This window comes from Ornithorhynchus anatinus, chromosome 4, assembly GCF_004115215.2.
Source record: "Ornithorhynchus anatinus isolate Pmale09 chromosome 4, mOrnAna1.pri.v4, whole genome shotgun sequence".
Classification (NCBI taxonomy): domain Eukaryota; kingdom Metazoa; phylum Chordata; class Mammalia; order Monotremata; family Ornithorhynchidae; genus Ornithorhynchus; species Ornithorhynchus anatinus.
In genome coordinates, this window is record NC_041731.1 from 42,423,924 (window position 1) to 42,441,316 (window position 17,393).

At 42.0% G+C, this 17,393-nt stretch overlaps 2 long non-coding RNA genes across 2 annotated transcripts; both read right to left on the reverse strand.

Moving 5' to 3' along the window:
* Positions 1 to 3,695: 3,695 nt before the first annotated feature.
* On the reverse strand, positions 3,696 to 9,189 carry LOC120638364. The gene is made up of 4 exons (XR_005659990.1): positions 8,403 to 9,189; positions 5,736 to 6,399; positions 4,935 to 5,091; positions 3,696 to 4,011 (listed from the first exon to the last, which is right to left on the reverse strand). It is a non-coding gene; the product is annotated as an uncharacterized LOC120638364 (long non-coding RNA).
* A 1,142-nt stretch (positions 9,190 to 10,331) lies between these two features.
* LOC120638365 lies at positions 10,332 to 17,177 on the reverse strand. The gene is made up of 3 exons (XR_005659991.1): positions 16,425 to 17,177; positions 14,788 to 15,066; positions 10,332 to 10,608 (listed from the first exon to the last, which is right to left on the reverse strand). It is a non-coding gene; the product is annotated as an uncharacterized LOC120638365 (long non-coding RNA).
* Between the last annotated feature and the right edge of the window lie 216 nt (positions 17,178 to 17,393).

Genomic DNA, 17,393 nt, shown 5'->3' on the forward strand with positions numbered 1-17,393 from the left:
CATAACAAAAATAAATATGAAAGCAGAAGTTTTTCCTTTCTCAAAGCTCTGCTTTTCTAAATCTTGTTAGCTCTGAATTAGAATAGGACTCTACAGCCTATCTTTTGTCAGGGGCTATAACTCTCTGGGTTGTGCCTGTGCTTGGCACATAGTAAGCACTTAACAAATACCATCATTATTATTATTATTATTACCAGAAACTGGCTGAGATAATGCAACACTTCTCTTTATCAGTTCCCAACTTGGCTCCTTCTGTGGTCACTGACTTACCCTGATGCCCACTGTAATGTGCAAATTAAAGATAAATGTCCTTTCCCCAGAAGTGAAATCTCTGTGATGAAATTTCTCCATGGATTCCAAGAGCCCCTTCTTGAAAGACCTTGGGTAATCTTTGAGTGTGAAGGTGTTTCAAAAGTAGCTCCGCTTTTTGGTTGTTGAAAAGGAAAATGGTTCGCAATTGAAATGTATCCTCATGGAAGGGACGGTCTTGTCCTCTTCTGGGTGACTGGCTCGTGAGAGGTGAATTATGGGACAGAGGTCTCCCCCAGTTGTTCATCTTTATGAAGGAAGTGCAAGTTCTTCCTTGTAAGGTCAATATTGATAGAAAAAGATTGATATGGAGGTAATGCTGAGCTGAGTGCATTTATCTTTGGGCTAGGATAAGTGGCTTTGAGGGGACCCTTGAAATATCTTTCCTATACTGGGTTGGTTTTCTGATGCTCTTTTAACTCAAATCTGAGAATTCATTCATGTTGGTATTTTCCAGGGAAATGGTGGTGGTTACTACTTTTAAATTAATTCACAACTTGAATCCTTTTCATGTAGTTCTGGGAACAGGATGCTGGAATTGGGCTGGCAGTGGGCAAAATCAAACACTCCAATCCCAAGGGACAGGGCTCCAAACCAGATATTTCTCTTAATTAGAGGTGAAAACATTATTAAATTTCTTTGAAAATTGAAAGCACATGGAACTCCAAAAGGTGGGGTTTTTAACTGGAAAATAACTTGGGTCTTGCCAGATTTCAGGGAACTCTTGTGTATGATTCGAAGAGGAGATTAAGACCACATTGCACCAATATGCATCCACCGCACACGCTCAGCCAGGGGATTCAGAGCTAAATGAGTTTTGTTAGGTTAAGTTACTGGTGAAAAAACAGAAAAATTCCCCAACTCCCTTCTTCTTCCCCAGTCTTTCCAAAAGATGACAAATGGGAAAGTTCACACTGTGGCTTTGTTTGATTTAAAATCGAGGGCTGGAAAGCAGACGGTGGAGCTGTAAGACTCTCTAAGAACACAAAAATGAAAGATTATCATCACTAGTTCTTGGTGCATTATTAAAGTACAAAAGATCTGAATCTGAAGAATTCTCCTACATTAAGAAAAGAAGACATTTTCCCAGCTTATTCAAGAAAATTCCATTTCAATATTTTAAGAAAACACCTCATGTTCTTTGGTGTTTGCGGGGGCTATATGTACCTTTCTTCCCCGCCCACCTCACCAACAGTGAAACTAACATCCTTAACTCCATTCACTCCTGATACTTTCCCAGCAATTGTTCTTTCTGGAGCACTAAAATCCATGATTTGAAGAGACCCATGATTCTCCAGGAAAGTGAAGCACTGAAAGGATTTTCCAGCATAAAGGATAAGAAATCTTCCTTCTCCTCAACTGGCTGAAGTCCTCTTGGCATCCTGACTGTAAACTCATTATGGGCAGGGAACGTGTTTACAAACTCTGTTATTATGTATTCTCCCAAGCACTTAGCACCATGATCTGCACCCAGTAAGCGCTCAATGAATATGACTGATTGAATGATTGACTGGAGTTAAGCCCAGGCCTGGAGATTGAAGCAACTGTACTGCATGGGCTTCCTCTGGGTTGCATAACTGCCGAGATCTCCATTGCTCCCCACTTCTCCTCTAACACCTTTGCATTTTAGCTCGAGGCCTCTGTTTAAGGTGGAGGGTCTCCCTTTGGTCCCTTTTGAAAAGAAAGCTCAACTTGGCGCTCTGTTTTGCTTTTTTTTAACTGATCTTCCACTCTGGAGGAGAACTCCTCTACCCATGGAGACTGATTTTCAAAGCTGGCCTGGGAAACAGGATTTGAGTCAGAGACTTGGGTCACCAATTTGGATGTAGACTACAGATCTGGGAATTGCAGTAAAATAATAATGTGGTTGGCTACCCTCCTGCCTCTCTTCTTCAGGTGCCAGTCAAGCAGTGCTCTCAACTGTCCAGAAAAGCTCATTTGGCTATTGTCCATCTAAAGGAAACTTGGGCAGAGAAGCATGAACCCTTGAGTTTAAAGTAGTGTGGGGCAGGGGATAGGAGATTCCTGAAGTTGAAGGGTCCAAGTTCCAAAGTCTTCTCAGAGGGCCACCTCAACACTGTAATAATAAAAAATAATAATGTTGATATTTATTAAGTGCTTACTATGTGCAGAGCACTGTTCTAAGCACTGGGGTAGATATAGGGTAATCAGGTTGTCCCACGTGAGGCTCACAGTTAATCCCCATTTTACAGACAAGGTAACTCAGGCACAGAGAAGTTAAGTGACTTGCCCACAGTCACACAGCTGACAAGTGGCAAAGCCGGGAGTCGAATCCATTACCTCTGACTCCGAAGCCCAGGCTCTTTCCACTGCGCCACGCTGCTTCCCCACCCAGGACCTTCTGCGAATAAAGCAGACGTGATAACCACTACACTGTATCTTTTATATCTATGGTACACACACAAGCACTTAGTAGAATAGTCTATCCACAGCAGGCTCAATAAATCCTACTTATTTCCCTATCCCCTTATTCCTCCTCTTTCTTATCTGTAAAAAATAATGGCTATAGGGAGGAAAATTAAGTGCTGAACCCTTTCGTCGCTGGACAGTTCTTTTCCCCTTCTGCGATTCTGTTGTCCAAAAGAGGGTTTTGCAGGTCTTAGGCTACGAAGAGTCCCCCGCTTAGTTTCTTTCTATTATCTCCAGACCTGATGCTTTCCAGCTTGTGACCCAGTGTTATGTCACCCTTCTTCCAGTTTCAAATTAGTTGGACACTTTTACTGCCCAAAGAAATCAGGCGGAGGGAAGGCAATTAGATAGATTTCCACCTTGAAGCCAACATGGCACATCTAGAAAAAACATCTCAGTCTATATTTATCTCCTGGATAAATAAATAAAAGCTGCCTCCACATTCTCATAAGTGCATCAGTTTCAGATCCCCCTTGTGTCTTTTGCTCTGCTAATTCTGTTTTCCTCATTTGGTTTCTGTCATTTGGGAGAGAGGAATGATCTTTTGGATGAGTATGTGTCTACTAGTTTGTGAAATTGAAGTCATCCCCACTCCACCAGAATCTTGCTATTGAGGAATCGAAAACTCACTCTGTTCTACTATTCATTTTTGCCAGTTGATTTAAATCCTCCCCTGCAATCACCCTATTCATGGCTCAGACCCCAAATTAGTTCTGCACATATTCCCCCACCCTTCCCTGATTTATTATGTCAGACAACACTCTTATTAGAGCAATGGCTCATGTGGCATGAGCAAGAAGCAAGGAAGACAAAAACCAAGGTGGCTTCATCTTACTTCCTGGGTTAAATTAAATTTCAGTGCTTGTCTTAAAAAGGAAAAAGAGGTGGGGAAAATGTTTTTGGAGCTTGGAAAATCAAATGGAAAAAAAAAAAAACCTTTGTGAATTTGTCCCAATGTTAATGAAATTGCCCCAGGGGAAAATGATGGTTTCTGAGAGAATTCAGTCACATATATAAATAGATCCAGTACTCATCATCCCCATTCCATCTTGAAACCAAAGCATTTGCACAATTACTGCTTTGCTTTGAAACCCAGACTCCCTTCAGAAAACAGGTTGCTTACTTTGGCTTTGAAAGAACACTGGACCAGAGCATCAAAGTCCCCCTTTAACAGCCAGATATGCATGGAGATGTAGTTGCCCCTCACCAGCTGATCTCCATTGAAGTAAAGCTGGATGACCATCTTATAACCATATTGACTGGTGTAGAAAGCTGTGGGAGGGAATAAAGAGGAAAAAGCTAAGTGGTGCAACCTGATACCCTATTGACTCATACAAATGTCACTCCTCATTCCATTTTTCAAACTGAAATTGGTGTGGAAAACACATAAAGCCAATAATCTTATGTAGAGTTAGAGAACATGATGCCAGTAAATGGGATTGTGTGATTCTGGCACGCGAACACTGCATCGCTTCACAAAATCCATGCTCTGTAGCTAGTTCCTCTGAAAACCCCCTGCTAGATAAATTAGGCTGATGTGAGCAAGGACAGCCAGGGGAATTGTGTTTTCACATTTGTTTTCAAGCTCAGGATAAGCTGATTTTTTTTAAACACAATTACAGTGAGCTATTTCATTTTCAAAACTCAGTGCCCTTAGAGGATGGTCATTTCTGTATCTTCAGTCATGGTCTTTAAGTGCTTTGATAATATCAAATGGCAAATGCTATTATTTTCAATTTAGAGGAGAAAAAGCTGAAGTGCGGTATGACACTTGTCTCGAGACAATCTGGAGCAGAGCTGGGACTTGGCTGTAGAGCCCAGGATTTCTGTTTTATTATTTTTTCTAGATTAGTTCTCTCATTTAGAGTTTGACTGAGTGGCCTCTATCACCCTTCTCTCTCCAGGGAAAGTGTAAGCGCCTTGTTATTCTGTACATCTCAAGCCCTTAGTAAAATGCACTGTGATTATCACTGCTATCAATTTATGGTGTTTATTGAGCACTTACTATGTGCAGAGCACTGTACTAAGCATTTCAGAGAGTACAACAGAATTAGCAGACACATTCCCTGCCCATAGCAAGCTATTATTTCTGCTTCCACCACCATTACCACTGTATCACTGTTATTATTATTATGATGGCCAAGTTGGCATTTAACAATCACCCCAAATTTAAAACAAGCATTTCTCTTCCATACCCTTGGACTCGAGGCATTCCCTTGTCCCATTTAAAGCCTCCTATTTTCGGATGCTAAAATTTGGTATTTTCCAAATATATATTCCGTTGTGAGAAATTTCCACTGGCCCGGAGAAGTCTGCGTATGCCCCCAAACAAAACCTGGGACATACTTTTACCTGGAAGACCAGAAGCAAAGAAAGAATTGTTATTGTGGATGATGAATATTTTTCCTGAATTTACTCCCATCATTTTTCTCCCAGTGCCTCTGTAGCCTCTCCCCTCCTTTTAGATGGAGCCCCCTGTGGGGTAGTGATTGTATCTGAATCAATAGTTTTGTACCTTTCCCCACTGTTTAGTCCAGTGCCCTGTGCAAATGACATAAATGCCATAAATGATACAAAATAGAAATAGTAAGAGAGGGCAAAAAGCCAAAACCCCTATTTCTTTCCTCATTAGTTTGTGTGTGTGTGTGTGTGTGTATGTGTGTGTTTAATGTTTCACTTCTAGGAAAATTTGGCTTATGGTCTTAAAGATCTTGAGAAAGCTAAAAACGGGAATGTGGAATTTCACCCTTTATTAACTGCAATGGGGGATGGGAGGGAGGGCAGGGTCTTTCTTGCCCCATGAAGACTTTTACTTCTAGATGGGTGGGATTGGAAGAAAGATTGGGTCACACTGAGGATCTGGACATTTCTCTGAGCACCCTACTTTTAGAATAAGAGTATATGATAGCAGCTCCCTTCTAAAAATGACAGAGTGTTCTCTTTAGGGAACGCTTGCTCATGGAAGTGACCAAGAGTCAAAGACTCAAAGAACTGACCTTTCTGTCTACCAGGTTGCAGCTCCTTTGGTTTTGTGGCTCAGAGTCCTGGACAAAGGCTTTCATCTTAACTGAGCAGTCCTCCACTTTTTCACAGACCTGTGCCATCTTCTCCTCAACATCTGCTTTCATTTCCATCTTGGAAATGATAGATTCAAGGACCTCCATGACTTTGCAGTGTTCCTGTGGTAGATGAATGGTACTTTCCATTTTAACCAAACATGAAGGAGATCTAGGTAGCTGTTTCTCAAACTTGCCTTTTTCCCTGGAGACAAGGTTTCTGGCACAGCAAGGTCTTAATGGTGACACCTTCTTACTTGGGAGTATTTCTTCCAATAAAAGGTCTATATGTTGTAGAGACTGACTGATGACCCTGAATTTCCAACTTTAGCCCCTAGAATAGACACCTGAATTATAGAAGCTCTGTAATTAGCAAATTTCAGAAAAAAAATCAGAGGCTACAGCCCTGACCACTAAGGTCTGAAGTCCAAAGAGATTGGAGGTGCAGATAGGTAGGACTGGGAAAGAAATCCATTCCAGAAAGGAGAGTGAATCATTTGTAGTTACTCACACAGGAAAAAAAAGTCACCTGGAATTTGCAGCCCACAGATTCAAATAGACAGCCCTGTTTCTTTCTTGAAATATAGTCACGTACTTCTTCACTCTGCGAAGGAAGAAAGGGCAACTCAAGAGTAGAAACAAAAACTAATACAACAATTAAGCTGGGGATGCTGAACCGAGTGGTTGACAGAAGCAACATATTATTTTACAAAGAACTTGCATGTTATTCCCTCTACGTTCGAGCTATTAAATGCAAAGAAAGTCTTCAACTATTTTTCTCCCCCCTAACTGCCTGTGTGAAGTTGGACAGAGCTGCTTCAATTTGGAGAGATGATTGGTGGAGTCCAAACTCAACAATATCACTGGCTAAAGCAATCTATTTTTCTTTGGCTTTAGACTGTAAATTTGTGGGGACAGGAAACGTGTTTGCTAATTCTGTTGCACTGTACTCTCCCTAGCGCTTAGTAGAGTGCTCTGTACATAGTAAGTGCTCAGTAAGTACCATTAACTGACTGACTGATTGATCTGGTTTTGTAGAAGAATGCTGATTTGGGGGAAAAACCTGAAGAGATGGCTGACATATTTCTACTGGGCGCTCCAAAGCTCTCCAAAGTCAACCTCACAGAAGTCACAGCTTCTCTTTGCATGGCTGGGCTGATGACTGGGAGATTGACCCTGAACAGCCTAGGGAAAATTTTAGTCTCCTGTCATTTTCGCGGTGAGAAAGTGGATCCATTAGCACTTTTCTCTATGGCAGCAATGTGAGTGTTGATCTGCCTAATGGAGGAGGGAAAAAGAACTCATTCAAGCCCTTCTTCTCCAGCAGCTCCAGCAGATGCTGAGTGAGGTGGAATTGGCCCATTTACAGTCGAAGGGAGTATCAGTGAGAAGAAAGACTGAGTAGCTAAATGGTCCTCCAGCATCAGAGGTCCACATCACAGGCTGGAACAAGAAATCATAGGGAAGGAGGGAGCGGGTGGAAGTTAAAAAAAATGCCACCTTTCAAAGGCTGTTTCTGAAAACCTTCAGGGCTTTTTTACTCAGGAGTGGAGTCTGGAACATTTGGTGATTTGAAAACCTCCATGTCTAAACCAGTCAGGAAGAGAAAAATACTTTATGTAACCTGGCATAAGGATGGAACCTTCCAGTGTCAGGAACCTGCAGTCAATGTAAATTCATGGGGAGATGTTTTTAAAAACCATTTCCATGTCCTAATGACCAGAGCCTCACACAGGGCTGCATTTTACTGAGGGGTTGTTTTTCTAGGTGCTCTTGTACTCTGAGCTTTTATCTCTTCAGAGACTCCATACATGAATCCTACTATACGACTGACTGTTCTAAATATTTTGACAATTTTGCTGCCTCCTTAGTCTAAAAGTCACCCCCCGCCCCCCACCCCATCTCAGTGTCCAAGATGAGAATCTCCTCAGCCCTCATCTGTCATCTATGAATTTGTATTTCTTTCCCACTACATTTCTGGGAAAAACCAAGAGGTTCCCTCCAAGGGGTCATTTAAGTTTACACTTAATCCACCTCGGGCCCTGCTAAGTGTGGGAAGGGCCACAGGGATCATATTTTGATTGGATAAAAAAGACTTCTGATGTCTCCAGGGCTGTTGTGATGTTTTTTGAGAATCCATGCAGATTGTAGAAGGGCAGGGATGAACTGAACAGAAAACAGAAACGGTGGTGTTCCTGGCAAGGTCTTCCTGATAATGATGATGATATTTGTTAAGTGCTTACTATGTGCCAGGCACTCTACTAAGCACTAGGGTGCATACAAGCAAATGGGGTGGGACACAGTTCCTGTTCCACACAGGGCTCATAGTTTTCATCTCCCTATTTTACAGATGAGGTAACTGAGGCCCAGAGAAGTTAAGTGACTTGCCCAGAAATGTGAAAGGACTTGTCCAATGCCACACAGCAGACAAGTGTTGGAACCGGAATTAAAACCCTGGTTCTTCTGGCTCTTGGGCACATTTCTATCCACCAGACCACACTGCTTCCCTGGTCTGGGAAGCTTGGGTTTGTCCATGCATTTAGTTCACACCACCATTAGAGGCTGTTGGCTATGGGGTTGCAGGTATGTTTCTGAATTACCACTTACCTCATATTGATTTGGAGCTCCAGGTGGAGAAAGACTCCCATAGAGGCAGCTTATCTCCAGCTGTTCAATCTCTTTTCTCTTAGTGTCATCAGGTCTTATCTGAAAGAGCAGTGAGGGCTTGAATGTGGGATAAAGCCAGGAACCAATATGGGCAGGGAATGTGTGTGCTAATTTTGTTTTTGATACAACAGAACTACCAAGTGCTTAGTACAGCGTTCTGCACATAGTAAGTGCTCAATAAATACGATTGACTGATTGACTGATTGAGCCCGAGTAAAGTGCCACCTCCCTGTCTGGGATGGAACTGAAATGAGCTAAGTGGGCAAGGACTGCCTTTGAGGGCTGGTGTTTGGGGTATTGTGGTCTAGATGGGGCTCTGGATAATTTTCACTTATTCCCAGCCACTAGAGTCAACCCTTCCACTAGGCTACTGAGGTAGCTGCCACATCATAAGACCCCTTAATCTTCAACTATCTGAAAGGAAAGCTTGCATTATTCTCAAATTGTCTCTCATTCGACTTGCATATTCATTCTATCGCCAAGTGCTGGTGGTTCTACCTTCACAACATCTCCAGAATCTGCCCCTTCATCTCCATCCAAATGTCCACCATTCTGCCATCCTGCCTCAACCATTACACCAGCCTCCTCATTGACTTCCCTGCCTCCAGCCTCTCCCCTCTCCAGTCCACACATCATTCTACTACCTGGATGATTTCTCTAAAAAAGTTCAGTACATACCTCCTCCCTCCTCAAAAGCTTCCTTCGGTTGCCCATCCACTTCTGCATCAAACAGAAACACCTCACCAGTGACTTTAAGCCACTCAGTCAGCTCTCTCCCTCCTGCCTAGCCTTGCTCCTCTCCCACCCTAACCCAGCCCAAACTACTTACTATGCATTGATGCTATCTCTCTCACTAACTACTTCTTGCTTATCCATCCTCCTGCCTGGAACTTCTTCCACTTTCTTTTCCAACAGACCATCATTTTCCACATCTTCAGAGCCCTGTTGAAACCTTACCTCCTTCATGAAGCCTGACACCTCTCATTTCCCTACCCTTCTTTCGCTCCCCCTGCATCACTTATAAACTTGTGTCTGTATCCCTTAAACACTTATATACTTGTGCCACCCACCCCAAGCCACACAGAAATACTGTGCCACCCACTCCAAGCCACACAGAAATGTTTATACTCTACCGCTTCACCAATCTGTGATTTATTTTAATGTCTGTCTCTCCAACTAGATGTGAGACCCTTGAGGGCAGGGATTATTTCTAATTTATTCTTATTGCACTGTCCTCTCCTAAGAGCTTAGTACAGTGTTCTACACCTAGTAAGCTTTCAATAAGTATAATGACTGATGTATGAGCTACAAACATCACCAGCTACAAACTTCTAATCAGAATCATAACGTGAGATCAGTGTGTGGTCATAGTCACAAATCCGGACCAAGTAGCAGATCCAGGTGAAATTGCGAAAGGAAACTGGAAAGACCCTTGATGTTTACAAAAGAGCAAGGCATTCATTCAATAGTATTTATTGAGCGCTTACTATGTGCAGAGCACTGTACTAAACGCTTGGAATGTACACATCAGCAACAGATAAAGACAGTTCCTGCCCTTGACGGGCTTACAGTCTAATCGACACCCCCTTGCCCCCAGCGGATGCCACAGTCATGGCCTCTCACCTGTCCTTTTCCCCTTTCATTTCCAGTTATGATCCGGAGCTATTTCCAGGTTTGATCTATAGGATGATCAAACCCAGAATCGCCCTCCTGATTTTTGCTTCTGGAAAAGTTGTTTTAATGGGTAAGTGTGACGCATCATAATCCCCACTTTACAGATGAGGCAACTGAGGCCCAGAGAAGTTAAGGGACTCGCCCATGGCCACACAGCACAGAGGTTGCCGAGCAGGGATTAGAAGCCAGGTCCTTCTGACTCCCAGAGCCATGTTCTAACCACTAGGCCCTGCTGCTTCTCTTGTGCTTACAAGTGGTTACATCAGGGTGGAAAAAGCAGAGTCTGTCTGGGCAGATCCTGGTCAGTGGGCCCACAGCATTGGTTTTCTTGCTTGCTGTAGATCTGGTGACTATCCAACGCTGGATCCCGGAGGATGCAAAAAAGTGTTTACTTACAGAGCCACAGTTAAAGATTGCCTCATCGGTGACGATTTTCTCTCTGCACAATAAGCACTCGGGATCTAATATATTTCTGAAAGAGTGAAAACCCTAGGTGAAGTAATGGAGTTGTGATTGACTGTCATTTCCTTGGCAATGGGACTACATTTGGCAAATAAACACATACACACCCCTGGCCTGCAACCTTCCGACTTCCTCTTTGGGGAACTACCTGTTCCTGCACTTGGAAGGAGCAGACAGTAGCACCTATTTTTCTCCCCGTTCCCCCGTTAGCAGGGCTCTCCCCATCTCTCTGCTAGAGAAAGCTCACAACAGAGCTTTGATACTGTTCCATTAGTAGATCCCAGGACCTGCTGGGGGCTTCGTTCTCCCACCAGGACATCCCCTCTGAGGGTAGCAGTTGGCGTAGTGGATAGAGCATGGGCCTTGGAGTCAGAACATCATGGATTCCAATCCCAGCTCTACCACTTTTCTGCTTTTCTGAAGTGATCTTGGGGCAGTCACTTGGCTTCTCTGTGCCTTAGTTACCTCATCTGTAAAACGGGGATTGAGACTGTAAGCCCGATGTGGGTCAGGGACTGTGTTCTACCCAATTTGCTTGTATCCATCCCAGCACTTACAACAATGCCTGGAACATAATAAGTGCTTAACAAATTCCATAATTATTATTATTACACTGTGCCTGAAGCACTTTTTTTTCAAATGGTATTTATTAAGCGCTTACTCTGGGCCAAGTACTAAGCACTGGGGTAGATACAAGTTAGTTTGGACACAGTCCATGTCCCACATGGGACTCACAGTCTTAATCCCCATTCTATAGATGAGGTAACTGAGGCAAAGGGAAGAGAAATGACTTGCCCAGTGTCACAAAGCAGACATGTGGTGGAGCTGGGATTAGAATCCAGGTCCTTCTGAATGCCAGGCCCATGATCTATCCAGCAGTCCACACTGCTTCTCTATGTATATACTTTTAAACTCTGATGCTTCCCATTACGTGTCATTTTTTTAAGTTCTACCTTCCCCCCCCCCCCACTAAATTGCCAATTTTCTGAGAGTAACACTATTGTACTGTCCCAGGAGTTTAGCACTTTGTATACATTAGGCACTCAATAAATGCCATTAATTGATTATCTCAACAAGCTATTCCTTGCCAGGGGTGGGGCGGGGGGCCCTTGGCGTCTATTGAGCACATTGGGCATTTTTCCCAACAGGCTGAATCTGTTCTACGTGCTGATACCTGGGCCCAAAACTCTCCCTGCCTAGGACATCACTAATCACAACCATTGCAGATGCTAATTGAGCTCTGCTTTGGACCTGAGGCCAAATGTTTCATTGGTGTGTGGAAGAATAACAACTTTTTTGTTCTTCCCAACCAACAAGATATGGCACGTTGGCTCTCAGAGTATGAAGAATGAAAACTTTTTTAAATCCAGGGACAGTCTTGGGGAGAGGCTTAGTAGTCCTGGGTGGCTAGCAAATTCATATCCTCTACTCCCATTTCCTTCTCCCAAATACCCTTGCATTGGATTTATCCTTGCTTTTGGATTTCCACCCTTTATTCATCTGTCCCTCAGCCCCTCAGTACTTATGTACCTACCCATAGTTTATTTATTTATATTAATGTCTTTCTCCCCATCTAAACTGTAAGCTCCTTGTGTGCAGGGAACGTGACTACCAACTCTGTTATATTGTACTCTCCCAATCACTTAGTACAGTCACAAAGCTCTGCACAAAGTAAGCACAGTGACGTAGCAGATAGAACTTAGGACTGGGAGTCAGAGGTCATGCGTCTGAATCCCAGCTGTGCCACATGTCTACTGTGTGACCTTGGACAAGTCACTTCACTTTTCTGTGCCTCAGTTACCTCATCTGTAAGAAGGGGATTGAGACTGTGAGCCGCATGTGGGACAGGGACTGTGTCCAACCTGATTAGCTTGTATCTACCCTAGTGTTTAGAACAGTGCTTGGCACACGGTAAGCACTTAACAAGTACCATGTTTTATCACTATTATACCAATAATAATAATTATAATAATAAATATGAATGATTGACTGATTTATTGATGTAGGGAAGATGCCACGTTCCAAATTTTCAGCTGGTTAGGCAGAATTATACCAGCTGCCTTCAGGCCTCTTAACCCATCTGGGTGTTAAAAACTTGCAAACTACAGGTCTTATATCAGGGGCATTCCAAATGAGTTTCCCATTTGAAGAGATAGATTCTTCTCAAGCAGCTTTTATCAGAGAAGGATCCTGGCAGGTTTCATAACCCCTAAATGGTCTTCATTCCAGAGATGCTATGTCTTTGTATTTTGAAAGATACCACATAAGGATTTACTGAATAAAAATAGGCTCAATGTACCTGTAAAGTTGTCACTAACATGATTTGTCTCCCCCTCTAGTCTGTATGCTCGTTTTGGGCAGGAAATGTGTATACCAACTCTGTTCTATTGTACTCTTCCAAGCGCTTAGTACAGGGCTATGTACACAGTAAGCGCTCAGTAAATATGATTGACTGATTGATTTGCCCATTTTCAGCATATTAGAACCTTAAGCAAGCAGCTCAAAGCAGAGTGACTTAATAAGTCAGTAATCATAATAGAAAAAGTGAATCATTAGTTGTGAAGAGTAGTTTGTGCAATTTGTTACAAGTAGGAACCAATAATTATTGAACGAGGAAAAAATATTTATAATCCCTCATCCTGTTCATTTACTCATCCCTTACTGTATTTAATGGGCCTCTTTACCATGGATCTCGGATGGTGAGCAAGCAGCTAGCCCAGGGTGTTAGTTCAATTGTCATGGGGATTTCCGAAGAAAGTAACACATGTTCTATGGGACTGCCTGGCATCATGTAGGTGAAATAATTAATCTCCCTGTCCTGAATTAATAGCCGAGTTGGCAGTAACCTCTATTGCCCCCATGAAGCCAACTCCTTTATCTTGGAGAGTAAATGATGCTCAATGGAAAGAACTGTTACATTTTTTTAATAATTAATCAATCAGTCAGTGGTATTTATTGAGCACTTACTATGTGCTGAGCACTGTACTAAGTGCTTGGGAATCAGTCAAACATATTTATTGAGCACTTACTGTGTGCAGAGCACGGTACTAAGCATTCAGAAGAGTACGATGCAACAATTTAACAGACATGTGCCCAGCCCACAATAAGAATACAGTCTAGATGGGGAGATAGACATTAATATAAGTGAATAAAATTAATAATAATAATAATGTTGGTATTTGTTAAGCACTTACTATGTGCAGAGCACTGTTCTAAGTGCTGGGGGAGATACAGGGTAATCAGGTTGTCCCACGTGAGGCTCACAGTCTACATCCCCATTTTACAGATGAGGAACTGAGGCACAGAGAAGTGAAGTGACTTACCCACGGTCACACAGCTGACAAGTGGCAGAGCTGGGATTACAGATATGTTCATAAATCCTGGGGGGTTAGGTGGGGGATGAATGAAAGAAGCAAGTCAAGGTAGAGCAGAAGGGAGTGGGAGAGGAGGAAAGGAGGGCCTAGTGAAGGAAGGCCTCGTAGAGGAGATGAGCCTTCAATAAGGCTTTGAAGGCAGGGAAAGTAGTTGTGTGTTGGATATGAAGAGGGAGGGTGTTCCAGGCTAGAGGCAGGACATGGGAGAGGGGTCGGCGGTGAGATAGTTGAGATTGAAGTACAGTGAGAAGTTGACATTAGAGGGATGAATTGTGCAGGCTGGGTTGTAGTAGGAGACTAGCAAGGTGAGGTAGGAGGGGGCAAGGTGATTGCTTTAAAGCTGATAGTAAGGAGTTTCTGTTTGATTCAGAGGTGGATGGGCAACTACTGGAGTTTCTTGAGGAGTGGGGAGCTCTTATCTTGCAGAGTATTCAGATGAGAAGTTCCCTGCAAAACCAACCATCCTTGTGTTCCCTGAGTTCTTTTAGGAGCTTTGACTAAACCATTTTCTAGGATGGGGCTTTTGGATGACAAAACAAGTGTCTGTGGAATGTAAAAGTGTACCCTAAAATGTAACTCTTTAAGTTTGGAATATTTCAGTAGATTCACTTTTACAGATAATTGCACTTTGTCAGACCATATATGGAAACACTTCGAAGTGTACCGATATTGTACTGCTCCTCATCATCTTGATAATCTTAGGATGAATCAGGAAGTGATAGCAAAAGTGTGAAACCCCTTACACTGCAACTGAAGACAAAACAGTTTGGTACTACAAAATGATCTGTATGGTAGAGCAAAATTGCAGAATTTACCTTAATATCCACTAAGTGCAGGGCATGCAGTAGTTGTGACCACATGGCATCTGGGCTGGATTCCTCAGGATCATTTTACATAGAGGACAGATATATATGACAGGCATTTCTTTCAACAACCTTTCCGTGGTCTCTCCAGGAACTGGGCAGTCATTTAGGGAGAATGGTCTCAACTCAGATACCAATTCCTCGGGTTCTACAAATTCTGAAGAGCTCTCCACCATGATGAGAGGGCTCAATTGGTCTTCCAGTGGAAACTGCCTGGTAACTTAACCAACTCTGAAAGAGAACAGAACTGCTTTTAAAATATTTTGTCAAGTCATAGAAGGAAGCAGCCAAACCCCAAGACCTACATAACAGGCTTCCCCTACAAACATTCACCTCAAAATGCTAATAAAATCAAAAACTCAGCTGACTTTCGCAAAGTACCTATATCAGGGGTCGTAGTGACCAAACACATCAGACCTCCAGAAAGCCTCTCCCTAGGATGACAAACCTCCAGTCAAGAAGAGAATATTTGGGATTCATGAATAGTAATGAATTATTATGCCAACAGTAAGTTCACTCTTCCACTTGAAAAAAGTGTAAAGCTCAACTTTACCCAATAAGTTAGTACTTCTCTTAATTACTATTTCACGAATGTTTTTTGAATTTCTCATAAATTAGTCTAATGAACCAATCTGAGAGTGAGCATTCAGGAATACTAAATTCAATTCTCACTTTTACCTCTTCCAGTCAGTAAATGAACTGATGATATTTACTGGGCACCTACTTTGTTTTTTGGTATTTGTTAATAATGAGAATTAATAATAACTATTATTAATTATTAATATAATGATACCATAATAATTATGGTATTTGTTAAGCACTTACTATATGTTAAGACTGTACTAAGAACTGGGGTGGATACAAGCAAATTGGGTTGGACACAGTCCTTGTCCCATGTGGAGCTCACAGCCTCAATCCCCATTTTACAGATAGGTAACTGAGGCACAGAGAAGTGAAGTGACTTGCCAAGGTCACACAGCAGACAAGTGGTGGAGCAGAATTCGAACTCACATCCTCTGACTCCCAAGCCCATGTTCTTGCCACTGGGCCATGCTGCTTCCCTTAGAACCCATGACCTTCTGACTCCCAGGCCCAGGATCTATCCACTATGCCTTAGCACTTACTATGTGCCAGGCACTATACTAAACACTGCAGAAGATACAAAGTTGTTAGATTGGACACAGTCCCTGTTCCACATGGGCCTCACAGTTTAAATCCCCATTTTACAGATAAGGTAACTGAAGCACAGGGAAGTTAAATGACTTGCTCAAGGTCCCACAGCAGACAAGCGGTAGAACCACTTTAAAAGCATTTTAAAAAATTAATCAAAAATAGGCTATAAGGTATCTGTGCTTGAAGGATAAAAGATACTTTGTTAGCCTTGGTTTAGCCTCAAGGCTCTCCTTTAAAACTACTATAGAAAGCAAATAAAGGATTTCGGAGTTCAGTTCCAACTGACGAAAGCTGACTCTAGTTCTTAGGGTTTGGCACCAGTGTTTTTTCTCCATCTGTAGACTGATTTATTCCCTAATTTCTACCATTCCATTTCATGAGTACATTCTCTCACACTCTCCCATGCATGAGCTTACCATTTTGGCTCACAGCTACTCCTACTTTTCAAAAGAGTTTTTTCTTCTTCAACAAAAAATGTTCACACAATTTATAAGATGGTTTTTGAACCTGAAATTGTTGCTCAAGGTATTAGAACTTCCAGAACCAGCATAGCTCCAGGCTATCTGCTGAAAGATTTTGAAGAGATTTGACTGAAATTTATCCAGGAAAATGAGATGGAAAAAAATGTCTATTGAAGTGCAAAAAAATGGTTAAATTGAACTGTATCTCCACAATAAGATTAAAAATACAACCAAATTCTTGCTGGCACTGCAAACTTTGCTTAATTTGATCTGACCTACAATGACACTGTAAACATTCTCTGATAGTCAAAATGATATTGTACCTCCTCATATATTTCAATTTACACTTAGAAGGATCAGGTGGTATACCTGACTTTAATTTAAATTGCCTGAACTTTAAGGGTGCTACAATTTTCTAAAGTTGCTAAACATTCCACTTAATTTCCTGTTTTTTTCTTACTCAAAAAATTAAAGAACAATGCTTAAGCCTATGAAATTTGGCAGAAATATAAATGAACTTTCCAAGTAATAGCTGTACCTGGTAAGATGATCTTTCATCTAATTGCGAATGATACTTAGAATCATTGCTAATTAGTTTTATGGTAATATTGGAGTCATAATATAGAACTTTAGTATCTTTATAGTCCATGATTCATAATCATCGTCATCATCAATGCTATTTATTGAGTGCTCATTTTGTGCAGAGCACTGTTCTAAGCGCTTGGGAGGATACAACATCCGAGGTGGTAGATAAATTCCATGCCCACAATGAGTTTACACTCTAGGGGGAAGATGGACATTCATATAAATAAAAAATGTATGAATCACCTCAGGTATTTTTAAAACACTTGGGATTTTACTCTCGATAAATCAAATATTAGGGTGAAGTTTTTATTTTGAATGTTTCTGATAATGAACTTATTT